General features: G+C 34.4%; 1 protein-coding gene and 1 long non-coding RNA gene across 5 annotated transcripts in view; one reads left to right on the top strand and one right to left on the bottom strand.

Moving 5' to 3' along the window:
• The first annotated feature begins 809 nt into the window (after positions 1–809).
• nuf (rab11 family-interacting protein nuf) overlaps positions 810–12,632 on the top strand; it is a 51,099-nt gene continuing 39,276 nt past the window's right edge. For 2 of the 4 annotated variants that reach the window (XM_068294018.1, XM_068294017.1), the window contains exon 1: positions 811–1,473. The gene's annotated coding sequence lies outside the window, so the exon portion shown is untranslated. Of the gene's footprint in view, positions 1,474–12,632 lie in introns of all 4 variants that reach the window. The other 2 variants (XM_068294016.1, XM_068294020.1) reach the window with 2 other exon arrangements.
• LOC137580110 (uncharacterized) lies at positions 11,592–12,159 on the bottom strand. Its single transcript, XR_011032944.1, has 3 exons — positions 11,952–12,159; positions 11,763–11,883; positions 11,592–11,707 (listed from the first exon to the last, which is right to left on the bottom strand). It is a non-coding gene; the product is annotated as an uncharacterized lncRNA (long non-coding RNA).

The raw sequence follows: 12,632 nt of genomic DNA, 5'->3' as shown, positions 1-12,632 counted from the left end.
ACTTCGGCATAGCCGATGTTAGCATCTTTGATATTTTTGTAAAAATATCGATATATTTTTACATTGATATATTATCAACAACCCTAACGCCACCGCCGCCATTGTTGGCATCAGTGTTGCCAGAAATTTAGAGTCACCATAAGCTAGATTTAAGGAAAAAATAAGCTAGAATAGGCTAAACATTAAAAAAAGCTTAAAAAATAAGCTAACTATAAAAACACTTGTTGTATAACATTTAATATAAATTTTATTTTATTGATATATATCAAATTATATTAGTGAAGCTATGTCATCAATTTCATTATTTGTTTCTTCATATTTGTCAGAGCCTTTAATTAAAGATAAGTACTTTACAGGTACATTATAATTGACACAACATTTGCCATGAAGTCGTAATCCATATCTGTAAAATTAAAAGGAATCTATTAAATATACACTAAATACGTAAAATTGCGTAAAATTGCGTTCAAACCTTTAACATTTAATTGATTTCGCAATTTACTTTTTAACGATGTTAACTTGGCTAAATACGCGCTCAACAGCAGCATTGTTTCTGCCAGCATCCTTATAATTAAGGACCTCGGTCCAAGTCTGGGAAGTATTTTCTCTTTCCTCCCAAATTATGAAATGAATTCTTGCAAATTGAGCAACAATTTAAGTAATTTAATTAATTAAAATTTTGAAATAAGCTAGATTTCAAGCTATAAGCATTTTAACCACTTTCCAAGCTATTTAATTTTGAAATAATCCAGATCTAGCTTAAAATAAGCCAAAATGGCAACACTGCTCTTGTAGCACCGCATTGTTGTTGTTTTTGTTCTCGAAGTGAGCGGACGTCTGTGCGCGCGCCTTTTAATAATATAAAAATCAAAGTGTAAAAATCGTCAAAATTAACATTCGTTGCCAACGTTACGCACGCGTAGAAAATAATACAGACACAACAACAAACAAATAAAATAAACTACGAAAATTAACTCATGAAAAACGAGGGAAATAAACCAAATGCCGATTTGAGTGAAAGTTGCTGCACGAAATTTAAATTTTTTCAAGTGTTTGTTTTGGTTTTTTTTTTTGTTTTGTATAAAATAAGCAATTGTGTATTGTTTGTGCAACAGCAACCAACAACAACAAGCACACCAAGTCTATCTGCAACCGCAACAACAACTACAACTACCTGTTCTCTTAACAATCTAACTGTTGCGTGCGCTGCTCTGCCAACGCCGACGTCTTTTTCTTGTCTCGTCGCCCCGAGTCTTACATACAGTATACATGTATATGTTGTGTGTGCGTGTGTGTGTGAAAATTGTGTTTTTTTTATAATTTCGTATAGTCAGTGCATGTCAAAATTAGTCAAAAAAATTTAAAAAAAGAAAACAAGATAAATTAATGTATATGTGGTGTGTATAACGGTTATCAAAAAGACGCTACTCAGCTGCTCCAATTTGGATACGAGAAATAAATCTATTTAAACAGGTGAGTTGAACCTTTTATTTTTTTTTCTGTGGCTTGCTGCTAACTGTTTCTAGTTAGACTCCATTAGTTATAGTTTGACAGCCATTAGAGATGCTGTGCACTTTAACAGCAACTGTAAAAATCCAAGCAGGGCAACTGAAAGAATGAAAAGATAGTGGTTTTTTTGACCGATTTATCATACTAAATAGGTATTGTTGACTTAATAGTGTATCAGCTATAATGTTTCAAATGCATTAGTAGAAATCAGTGTTAATTTGGGAATAATTAATTAAAATCCATTTTGAGTCAAAGGTAAACCTCTGACATATGGTATTTATCCTATTGGGCCCTAAAATTAGGAACCTTATGGACCAACTTGTCTAAATCTCTTAGTAGATAAGCCGGAAAATATTTTTTCACTATTTGAATCTAAAGGCAATTTGTCATTACATCAACTTTAATTTTCTTCACGTACAAGGGAAGTCAAACACAGTAATTTTTTTGGATGATATAGGTAACCAAATAACAGAATAACGAATTTATAATACCCTGCATAATTGATCATAACGCCAGATAATTGATTTATAATTTAAAATCTTTATTTCTTTTTTTAAGTATGACATCAAATAACTGTTTTATTAGGTCTTACACTACACGAATTCATTTTAAGGAAAGGAAAAGAAAAGAGAAAGCAACCGAGAGAGAAGATAACATTTAATCATTTTTTCCTATGATTATCACCCAACAAACAGGAAAACGCAAGGATTTCACTTGTGTATATACATTTCCTGTCTGATTTTATATTGTTAAAAACTTGGTAATCAGGAATCTATCTACAAACAATCTGACAGTGCTAATATGCCCATGTTTACTTAGCATTTGTAAGGCAACACCCGTAACCGGTCAAGCCCATAAAAGTTGACTGACTACAACTACAAAAATTTTTTAAAGGCGATGGCCCCCACACTCACACACACACACACACACAAAAGCTGCAACGGAAAAAAGCCAAAAGACAATGAGAGAGTGAGGGAATGGGTGATAGAGAGGGGGGACAACTTATAAACGTGGCCAAGCCGCATAACTGTGCCAAGGCAAAGCAGCTAGCAAACACAAAAACAAAAACGGAAAAAATTGTAGTTTGTTTTTGGTGTTTTTGACAGAATATGCAAAGTGCAAATGCTGAAACCGTTAGACTGGGCTTAAACGGATATACAAACCTTCCAACCCCACCCCCACCGCAACGCCCACTCCAATTCACCATTTCCACCAAGAAGTGCATGTAATTGTAGTCGAGGCAAAGGCAAAGGCATTCTAAGGGGATCTCTGAGAGGTGAAGCGCAGGTGGTCGTGAAGGAGGAGGACGTGGACGGGGGTGACTCTAAACAATGTTAAACACAGAGGCCAAAAATGGAAATACATACTAAAAAAAAAAAAAAAAAAAACAAATAAAACTATCAAATTACATAGGAAGGCAAAAAAAAAAACGCCAACTTAGAGGGAGCAGGAACGGGGATGTTGATGATGCAATTGGTGATGCAGCAGCTGCCACTTGAGATTTACTAGAGGGTTTCGCATTACGCAGATGAAAATGAAAACGATCCTCTTATCCCATCTAAGGCTCTTTATTCCGCTCTCTTTTCCATCCTCCTGCATTTCCTGCCCTTAAGTGCATGGGGGCAGGTGTTTGGTCGGTGTCTCTATCAGGTCTCTGGGCTCTTGGGACGAAGGAAATCTTGAAAAACAAAAACTTCCTCAACTTCAAACCGCAGAAATTGTTGATACTATATGCATACATATGTATACATACATATAACGATGGCGCCAACTGGCACGAACATGGCTTTAAGCAAACAGCAACAGCAACAACAACAATAATCATAACAAAACAATTGCAAAAAAATTGGCGAATTTGTGGTGTTTTTTGTGAAATGCTACAACAACAACAAATGGGGAAAACACAAAAAGTCATTTATTTAATTACCCCCCAAAATGATATATATCCTATATAGTATAGAGGTAGTTGTCATTGTAGTAGGCGTGGCAACACAAAAGACGCAGTTAACTTTGAGAATCAATAACGGTAACATTGCGTGAGAGCCAATATACTATATAGTAGTAGCATGATGAGACAAGATAGAGACGGATAGACAGAGATATACATACTATACACATAGATATCGTATATATGGATATATGTACATATGTATATATAGGTATACATGTTTGTACAGGTAATTACGCAAAACTTAAAGCGATGAGAACTGAAAAAGATCATTTCCAATTGTGTTTACAGCTAGCGAAAACGGCAAACGAAATGCTAATTAGAATTGCAGCTCACTGGCTGGTGAAAAAAGAAGGGCTGAGAGGGGAAATAAAGTGGGCGGCGGGGTTCTAAACACAGCTTTATATATCTTATATCCTCCCATTTTCGTTATATTTCTACTATATTATCCTTTTGTATATAAATTCTAAGTATGGGTTTTCCTATATATTCCACTGATTTTAACTTCTTCTGATCAATATGCTAGGCCAGAAGAGTATAAGCAATTTCTTTCTGTCAAATTACCAGACATAATGATTAAACAAGTCAGAATAATTTGTTTGCCATATTAATGCCAAAATGATGAACTACTTTTCCAACTTATACCAAACTTTATCTATTGTTCAAGTTCAATTTAGGATGAGACAAATGTAATGAAAATTGGATACATTTTAAGGAAATTGGAAACCCTTGAGGTCAATTTCTATGCAATTTTCAAAATGTAATTTCCTTAGACCTTTTAATTGGTTGAACAAATGTATTATAGATATTTTTGCATAATAATAATATTATTGACTTTAAATAAATAGTTGACACAATATATGTATGCATATTGGGAATTCCCTGTGATGATATTTGACAAAAACCCGTTTTTAACTTTAAATAATAACTATTAAAAATAAGGGATTTTTTTTTAATCTAAACTACACAGTCACTTTAAGACTACATGTTCATTATGAACATTAAAATTTGATGTACATACTTTGTTTTAAAATGTAAAAAGGATTAAACTTGAAGCAAAGCAGTTTTTAACAATTTATATTTCCATCTTGGGAAATAGTAAAATTAGGAAATGATTATTTGCTGCAATAGCCTCTGTTTAAGCTGTTTATTAAGTACACATAACTTAAATTTGACTGCATTGGCTTGCTGGCACTTCATCTGACATTCAATATGTTTATGAGTTTCTATGAATAATACCATTAAAGTCAGAACAAGAATAATGTAACCAATACTGGCAAATGTTTGCCGCTTTCAATTACTTAAAATCTACTTTGGCTGAAGAAAGAATATATACGTTCCTCTACTTGGAGAAAGAAGAGAGGAGGAGAATGTCTCTCTAGTGCAAAAGGAAATGCGGAAGTCTGTCGTCATGGCACTTGTTCATACAAATGTACATACATATGTGTGTAGGTATCTTATATGAATTGCATTTTACAAAGTACCAGCAAAACAATTCACATGAAGCAAACACACACAAGACAGAACAATAAAAATACATCAAGAGAGAGAGAGAGAGAGCAAGAGAGATAGATGTAAAGGTATTTAGATTTGTCATATGAAAGCAACGCGACACCTGTTTAAAGTTAGCTTACACTTTGTGTTCATTTTCATGCGTTTGCACACAATTTCCACCTACACGTTATGCGATGCATGTACATACATATGTATATAAGTGTGTATATTGGTATAGTTGGGTTCTTTTATCCGATTCAAAACGTGCCGTAAATAACAGATGGTGGCATTAGCCAAAGAGAATGTTGGCCCTTTTCCCCCCTTCCCGTTTCGTGTCTTACTTTTGGCTGTCTCGCCTTTTGCTCTCTCTCGCTTACTCTTTGACTAATTACCAAAACACTTTTGATGTGGTGTTGGTGGTTCTTGGGCCTTTATTTTGTTTCCTTCATTTTGGTTCCACTTTTGTTATTCCAAAAGGTGCATTGAACCAAAATGAATGCAGTTGACCCAGTTTGATTTTTCCAAATCCAATTTCAATTCCGTTGCCCATCATTCCATCATTCCATTTCATCTCTCAGTAAGTCAGTCAGTCAGCCATTCAGTCAGTCAGTGAACGAGCCAGTCAACAAGTTGATCATTCGTGTTATTCAGGTTGCTGCCTCTTCGCAGCGCCAATTAAATGTCAATTGAAGACGTCATCTCCCCACTTTGATTTGGCTTGGCTTCCCCTCCTCTCCTCGCCACACTCTGTGCACCCAGTGGGCTTATGCTCATCGTCGTGTCTCTAGAGTCGTCGTCATCGCCGTCGTCTCTCGATGTTCTTTTTGTTTATTGAGCACTTTCTGGCTTCTAAACACAACAACAAAAATCGAGCTTCTGGTATTTCTTTTTATTTTTTACCCACGTTTTTTTTTCTTCTTTCAGTTTTTGTTTGGCATGCAGCGCAAAAACAACAACTGGCACGAGTGTTTATAAATAACAATAACAAAAGCTCTTTAAGTCAACTCAAAAGTGACGATTTTAAGATACCCATCAAATTAGATTCAGTTTTTTCCCCCATCCGCTTATCCTTCTTTAGATAATGAGGCAGCACATCACTCTCAGTAGTTGAAATGGTTTTTAATTAATTACTAAATACTTCAATAACTAAATGTCTTCTCGGTAAATTTAGGGAACTTGAGGGAATATTATTCTTTTAAAAGTCCCAAACAATTTGAATCTTTTTACCTATTCGGATTTGGATTCTTTTGAATACGTGACTCTCTCTCTTTTTTAAATTCACAGAAGTATTCATTGAAATGTTTATGGACGCTTCTTTGATGCCTTTACCTTTTTTTCTACAGGGTATTTACCAAAACCGCAAAGAAAAAATACAAAAAATAAACAAGAAGAACAAAAAAAAAAAAAAAAATTAAGTACAATCCACTTGTTTACCTTGAATCACATTGATTTGAAGTTCAAATGCTTTTTGTGTTTTTTCTCTCTCGTTTTTTTTTGCAATCCAGATGTAATTATAATTTTAGCTGTCTCTGGTTTTTCTTGATGTGTTTTTTCGTCGTTGTTTCACTTGATTAATGCATTTACCAGATTGTTTTTTGCATACTGAAAAAAATGTTGAAATTTAAATTGTCTGAAGGTTGACGTACAATGGGAATGCCTTTCAAATCTGTATCTGCTCGATGTGGTCCCTGTTAAAAGGAGGAGCAGTACTTTTCCTAGTCGCCTCTCGTTTCTCTACTCTTGACCTGCCTTCATATGAATGCTTCCTTGCTGTGATCTAGGGAGAAGTCTGGAGGAGTCTTGGGTGCACGGCGTTTCCTCCATCCGCATAGTTTTCCTATTCTACGCCTGCCTCATTATTTATTCAGTGGGAAAGCGCATAGTTCCAAACTTGACATGGAAACGTTCTCTTCTCTCTCCTTCCTCAGCTTCCGCTTTGGGCCCACCACCAATTGTAAAACCTGCACGAGAAATGGACAATCCGGGGGAAGGGGGATGCTCTTCTGTGTTGCAAGAGTATTGGGGCAACAAATTAGCGGGAACTGTCAGTGAGGCATTCACAAGAACAGAAATAGAGTGCAGACGGTTTCGGAGCATAAAAATAAATGTATTTTAAATAAAATTAAAAGTGAATTAATATCCGACTTGACTATACCCTGTTCTCAACTGATCAAGCAAAGCTAATTAAATGCTTCTGCCCTTGGTGAGTCCTTGCTTCAGAGATCTCCTTTATGACCAGTTGAGTAGTTATATATTTTTTGAGGATAATTTTATAGATCTGAATATACTTTTTTTGTCTTCATGAATAAAAAGGCTATCATATACACAAATACAATAAATTGTCAACAGAGGCATAAAAAAAGATTTGCTTCTAATTGAATTTGTGTTTAATATGAGCGATTGTTGGAAGTTTGGGCCAAACATTAGTCATTATACATATACTGAAGAGTTTGTGAGTGTGACCCAAATTAGTCAGTGTAGAGTGGAGAAGAGCTCCTTTAAAAGGCTTTTCGACTAACACACACACTCACATGGCTAGATAAGTAGATCTGTTGCATTTCCCAAATGACCCAAATTGTTTGCCTCAATTTTTGTATAATTAATCAATATTGTTTTTATCTATTTGGTTTCTCTCTGATTGTTTTTGAGAAATACACTCCTCTGCATATGTCGCTTTGTTTGTTGGTTGGCTGGCTGATTGACTGGTTGAAGGGGCGTCATGTTTATACAATACTTGAATTTTATTTGATTTCATTTTTTGGGGGCGTAAGGGCCCTGGCCCTGTCCCTGGCCCCGGGCCCCGGGGAACACACTCATAACTTATTGTCCAATGTTTTTATAGCTTGTTTTAATGACATTTAACAAATAGAGAACGCGCAGAAAAATAGAGAGTGGGAGACATTTTTCCAATGGCCTATCCAGTCATCCAGTCTTCTACTATTTGCCAAGGGATTACAGCTTCACCTGTTTTAGCTTAATCATGCTAATCCAGTCATTAGTTCATTTTGAAACTGAAATGTTTTCCTCACTGGTTTGCATGTAGCATTACATAATTTACTTTTACTTTAAGCTAAATGTTTTTGAAGATCTTATTATCTGTCGACTCTTCTTTAATATCAATCATTTCTAATTTGGTGCTTATTTACAGAGTTTCTATCCATTGAAACAACATTTTAATCCATAACAAGAAATCGAGATTAAGAATATATGGGGCTCGATAGAAGCGTATTTACAGACATGACCCTAAAATTTTTTCAAATTAGATTATTCCCTATTATTCCGTTGTAGTAGAAATATACTTCTTATCAATTTTTGCTGGTTTATTCAGTCGTCGTTCTCAACGAACATAAATGTACAAATTTTTAGATATTTGGCACGTTTTGCTTTTTGCGCAATCTATAAAAAAGTAATTTTTGCGGTTTAGCGTAAAACACGTATGTCCATATGGTACTTGATTACAGATGCCTCAGCTACATCTGCCTCCTCCGTCTGCTCCTCAGTATGTTGCATAAGTTACATTTAAAAAAAAAATCTTTTATTTTTCTTGCTCAAGATATTCAATTGATTTTCCACTCGATCTCAACATCTGTGCCGAAATCTCGAGTTATCAGCATTGAAAATCAATTCTTCAAGCAGGTATGTAGGGAACCACCCTTTTTCTTCTTCTACTATGAACGTGTATAGATTCCACATGTTGCTCTTGTGGGCACTTGGCGAAAAACGAGGATCGAATTTTTAATTAAGGTTTCAGTTTTCATTGGAATTCTTAGTCAATTCTGTTGAAATGTTGTGTGTAAATGAGAGCACGTAGAGCAGCCGTTAGTTGCCATATGGTAAGACTCTTGAGAAAGATTTAGAGAAGGAAACTGAGGGGAAGGGGAACTCAATAGAGTTAATAATGCAGATGGTTGTCATTGTAAATACTGGAGGATTATTGAAACACACGATACTTGACATTAGAACTAAGCCAACTTTTCCTTCCCCTGTGTAACGGATAAAATTTATAAGCCAATGAACCATACTAAATATAATTTGTGTTCGTTACACCTTTTAGAAAAATTTTAAACCAGCCGCCTACTATCTAATTCTGTTGGCCTGGTATTTCATAGTTTCTCTCCAGTGCAAATTTCATCGTTAAAAGTTCCTTCTGGTCTTTGAATTTCAAAATTCAAATCTGTGTCTTTCTTTCATGCTTCCTCTCTATCTTCCTTTCTCTATCTCTCTCTTAGTCTCTCTTTCTCCATGTCTCTAAGATCTCAATCAGCTGTTCAGTTTGTTTCTCTTTTAAGTTGATTAGTTCAGATAAATTGAAAGCAAATTTTAAATTGTTTTCAACAAAATTTATGAACCGTTTTGTTTGCTGAGCTCTCTGGCAAGTTCAAGTTTATTAGTCATATTAGTCTCCTCTCCCCTTTTTTGTGTTCCTCACCCTCTTGTCCAGAGTAAAACTTGTTCTATTATTAAATATACATATTCAGTTGTTCAGTTGTTGAGTATATATATCTCGATCTCGATCTCGCTGTGGCTGTGGCTATTGTTTCACATTTTGTGGAGGCGTTTTTTTTTTGTCTTGTTTTTTGATCTGCCACATATGGCTAATGCTTGTTGCATTGCATACGTCACTTTTACACTTATGTTTCTGATGATCGGATAACATATCCATTTGTAGCTCTATTATTGTTTTAAATGGAATTGGGGGTGGGGTCGGGGACGAACGGGGCACTAGGCAATTGGATCAAGGTTGATTCTGTCTTTTGCTTCCCTTCACCCAAAAAATTCAATAGGTTAATAGCGAGTTGAGTAATTTTAATTTAAATGTATTGAATCTTACGTAAGTATATTTTCAGGCAATCATAGGTCATTACTTTTATCCTTATGAGTATCCCAGTTATGGAAAATGATATATTTCTAAAGGATTTTCCCGATTGCGGTATGTCTTTGGTTTTCTTAATGTTCCCTTGTACTGCTCTTGAACCTCATGACAATTAAACTTCCAACCAAGTTCAATCACTTTTCACTTAAATTACAATTCACATTTCATTTGCTTTTTCTATTCCAATTCGATTCATTGATTTAATGTAATATAAACAAGCATAAACCTATGATTAAGTATTAATTGTCTCTAGTTATGCCAATTTCATTTGGAAATAATATGTAATAATAAAAAGAGAGAAATAAAAAGGCAATAATAAGTAAATACACCAGTAATGGGTATGCATGTACCTCTGTACTCTGATGATGATTATGATGATTACATAGCATAAGCACCAAATAGAAAAGCAATGAGCAGTAGAAGAAAATGAAAATATGAAAAAGCAAAGCAAAAGGCAATAGAAAATAGGCAAAAGGCAGTGGACAGAGAAGAGGCGGTGAAGAAGGTGGAGCTAGCTGGCAGCAGGTTGAAAGAGAGCAATGAACTCGGAACTTTAGACGGAAATGTCGAATTGCTGCACTAGTGAAAAATCGATAAAGTTTTCGTTGAAAAGAAACTCCACAAAACTACATAGTAACTAATCAAGTTAACTTATGCAATATTTGCATAATATATACCAAGTTCCATATCGACCGCCTCATCGTCATAGTCATCAACATCATCATGATGTGAGGGCGTTGTGTGACACTTGATTAACTTTCAAGAGACTGACTTACCAGACGATGATTGCCACAGTTCCTCAGTTCCACAGGTTTTGTCTTTTTTTTTTTTTTTTTTCGTGCCAACTATGTCAGCAGCTCCAAATGCAAAATGCAAAAACGCAATCTGCCATTTTGCCCCATCTGGTTTTGGCCACAAAAAATAAAAAAATAGCAAACTCCAAAGTGCAGTTGCTGAGCAACTTTTAAGAGAAACACCGTTCGACTTACAGTTATGGTTAGTTGTAGATACATAGATGCTGGCTAATACATCTATCTCTGCATGCCTTTAAGCCATTCTCTCAGAGCTTGTTCGCCGTTTTTTGTTTTGCCATCTTCTATGACTGACTTATATGAAATGCATTTCCCATGAACATATATTTTTTTGCCATTGTTGTTTATCGTCACCTGATACTACAATATGCACAATAACAATTAGCATAAAAAAAAGAATAAATAAAGGAAAGAAAAACACAAAACAACTCCGGTGTGAATTGTTTCAAAACAAAAGTTGCCAGTCTTTGGTGTGTTTGGAAAGCGTTAAGAAGCAGTGAAGGCTTCGTGAGAGAGCTTTATAAAGTCATAGCATGATATTTAAGTTAATAAGGAATTAATATTGCTAGAGTTACAATAGAAAGAAATATACATACAAATGTTACGTACAGAAAAACTTGACTAAATCCTTAGAAAGCCAATAGAACTATGATAAAAATATTTAGAATTTAAAAACGAGAACAAATTTTCTTTTTTTTGTATGGATTACAAATTGGCTAAAAGTTTATCAAAAACCACTTGATGTGAATGTTACGACTCATTTTAGAATTTTAATTCGTCTGTGACTTCTTTAAGAATCATATTTTCCATTATCTGCGACTCAATGTTTAGTTGTATTTAATTTTATGCTGGACTTGCTTTCCTTAGATTTTGAATTCCTGGTTTTGTCAAAAATAGGAAATATGTTGTTGACGATAATATTTTTATTGAATTCTATTTTAAATACATTGTTTAGGTTCTTAATTAGTAAGCAAGAGATGATGATGACAACCTTCAGAATGGTGTAGTCTTGATTTTTCTTCTTGTCCTTTGCATTACCGTTCATATCCATCCGTGGAGCATGGCAAATATCTAGAAGAAAAATGTAAGTACATAGTTTACCCAAGATTTCGAAAAAAGTACTTACTTTTTATATCTTGGACAATGTAGCATTTCTCAGTACTTGTCTTTGAACCAGCAGTTCGCTTTCAAGTGTAAGCAAAAGCCAATTCATCCTTCTGATTTTGATTCAGTTGTTTCTGAAAATGCTTAAAACGTTTTTCTATTAAAATTTGAAATCGTCTCAGTTAATAGTCATTAATTTGTATTTCGTTACCGGATGCTTTTTAATAAGCTATTCACATTATAAACTAAATGTAAAATGTAATCATAGGGTCAGCTCACGAAGACAATTTGGTTATTTCCATTCCTCAGATCTTTAATTTCATTTTTCAAATCCGACCATTCACATTTTGAACATCTTATTTCTTTCCGCATTCCAGTAAAAAGGCTTTGTACCTTATCGGCCTCGGGTTTGAAAACGTTCGTCCCTAAAAAATAATATTTTATTACAATAAATATTAAACAATTTAAAATAAGAATTCACAGAAAGGATAACAATAATTCTGCGACTTCCGTCTAACGAATATTGTGAACGAACAACTTGATAAATAGTCTTATATTTAGTAATTGTACCTAAGCAAATAATTTGTTGTTAAAAAAGATAGGTGGGTTAATTTAACATTCTCAATAATCCCTAAGAATAATGAAATGAATGAAATAAATTACTTTGACAAACAAAGATGCCCATACTATTTGAAATTAGAAATACAATTGTCGACAGTCACTAGTAAAACGAAATTTGGCCTACTTCTGATAAAATACTAACTACTAATGTCCCTGACATTTCAATCAATCAGTCAACAGTTAGCAAGTGAGAAACTTTCATATTTTAGGCCTATTATATGGATTTTTGTTTAATACTTTTACCTTTTTGCTGGCTCTCTTATTTCTATCA

This window comes from Drosophila tropicalis, unplaced genomic scaffold (genome assembly GCF_018151085.1).
Source record: "Drosophila tropicalis isolate 14030-0801.00 unplaced genomic scaffold, ASM1815108v1 contig_805, whole genome shotgun sequence".
Taxonomy (NCBI): domain Eukaryota; kingdom Metazoa; phylum Arthropoda; class Insecta; order Diptera; family Drosophilidae; genus Drosophila; species Drosophila tropicalis.
Note: the sequence above shows the minus strand (reverse complement) of the source record. Positions and strands in the feature narration are given on the sequence as shown.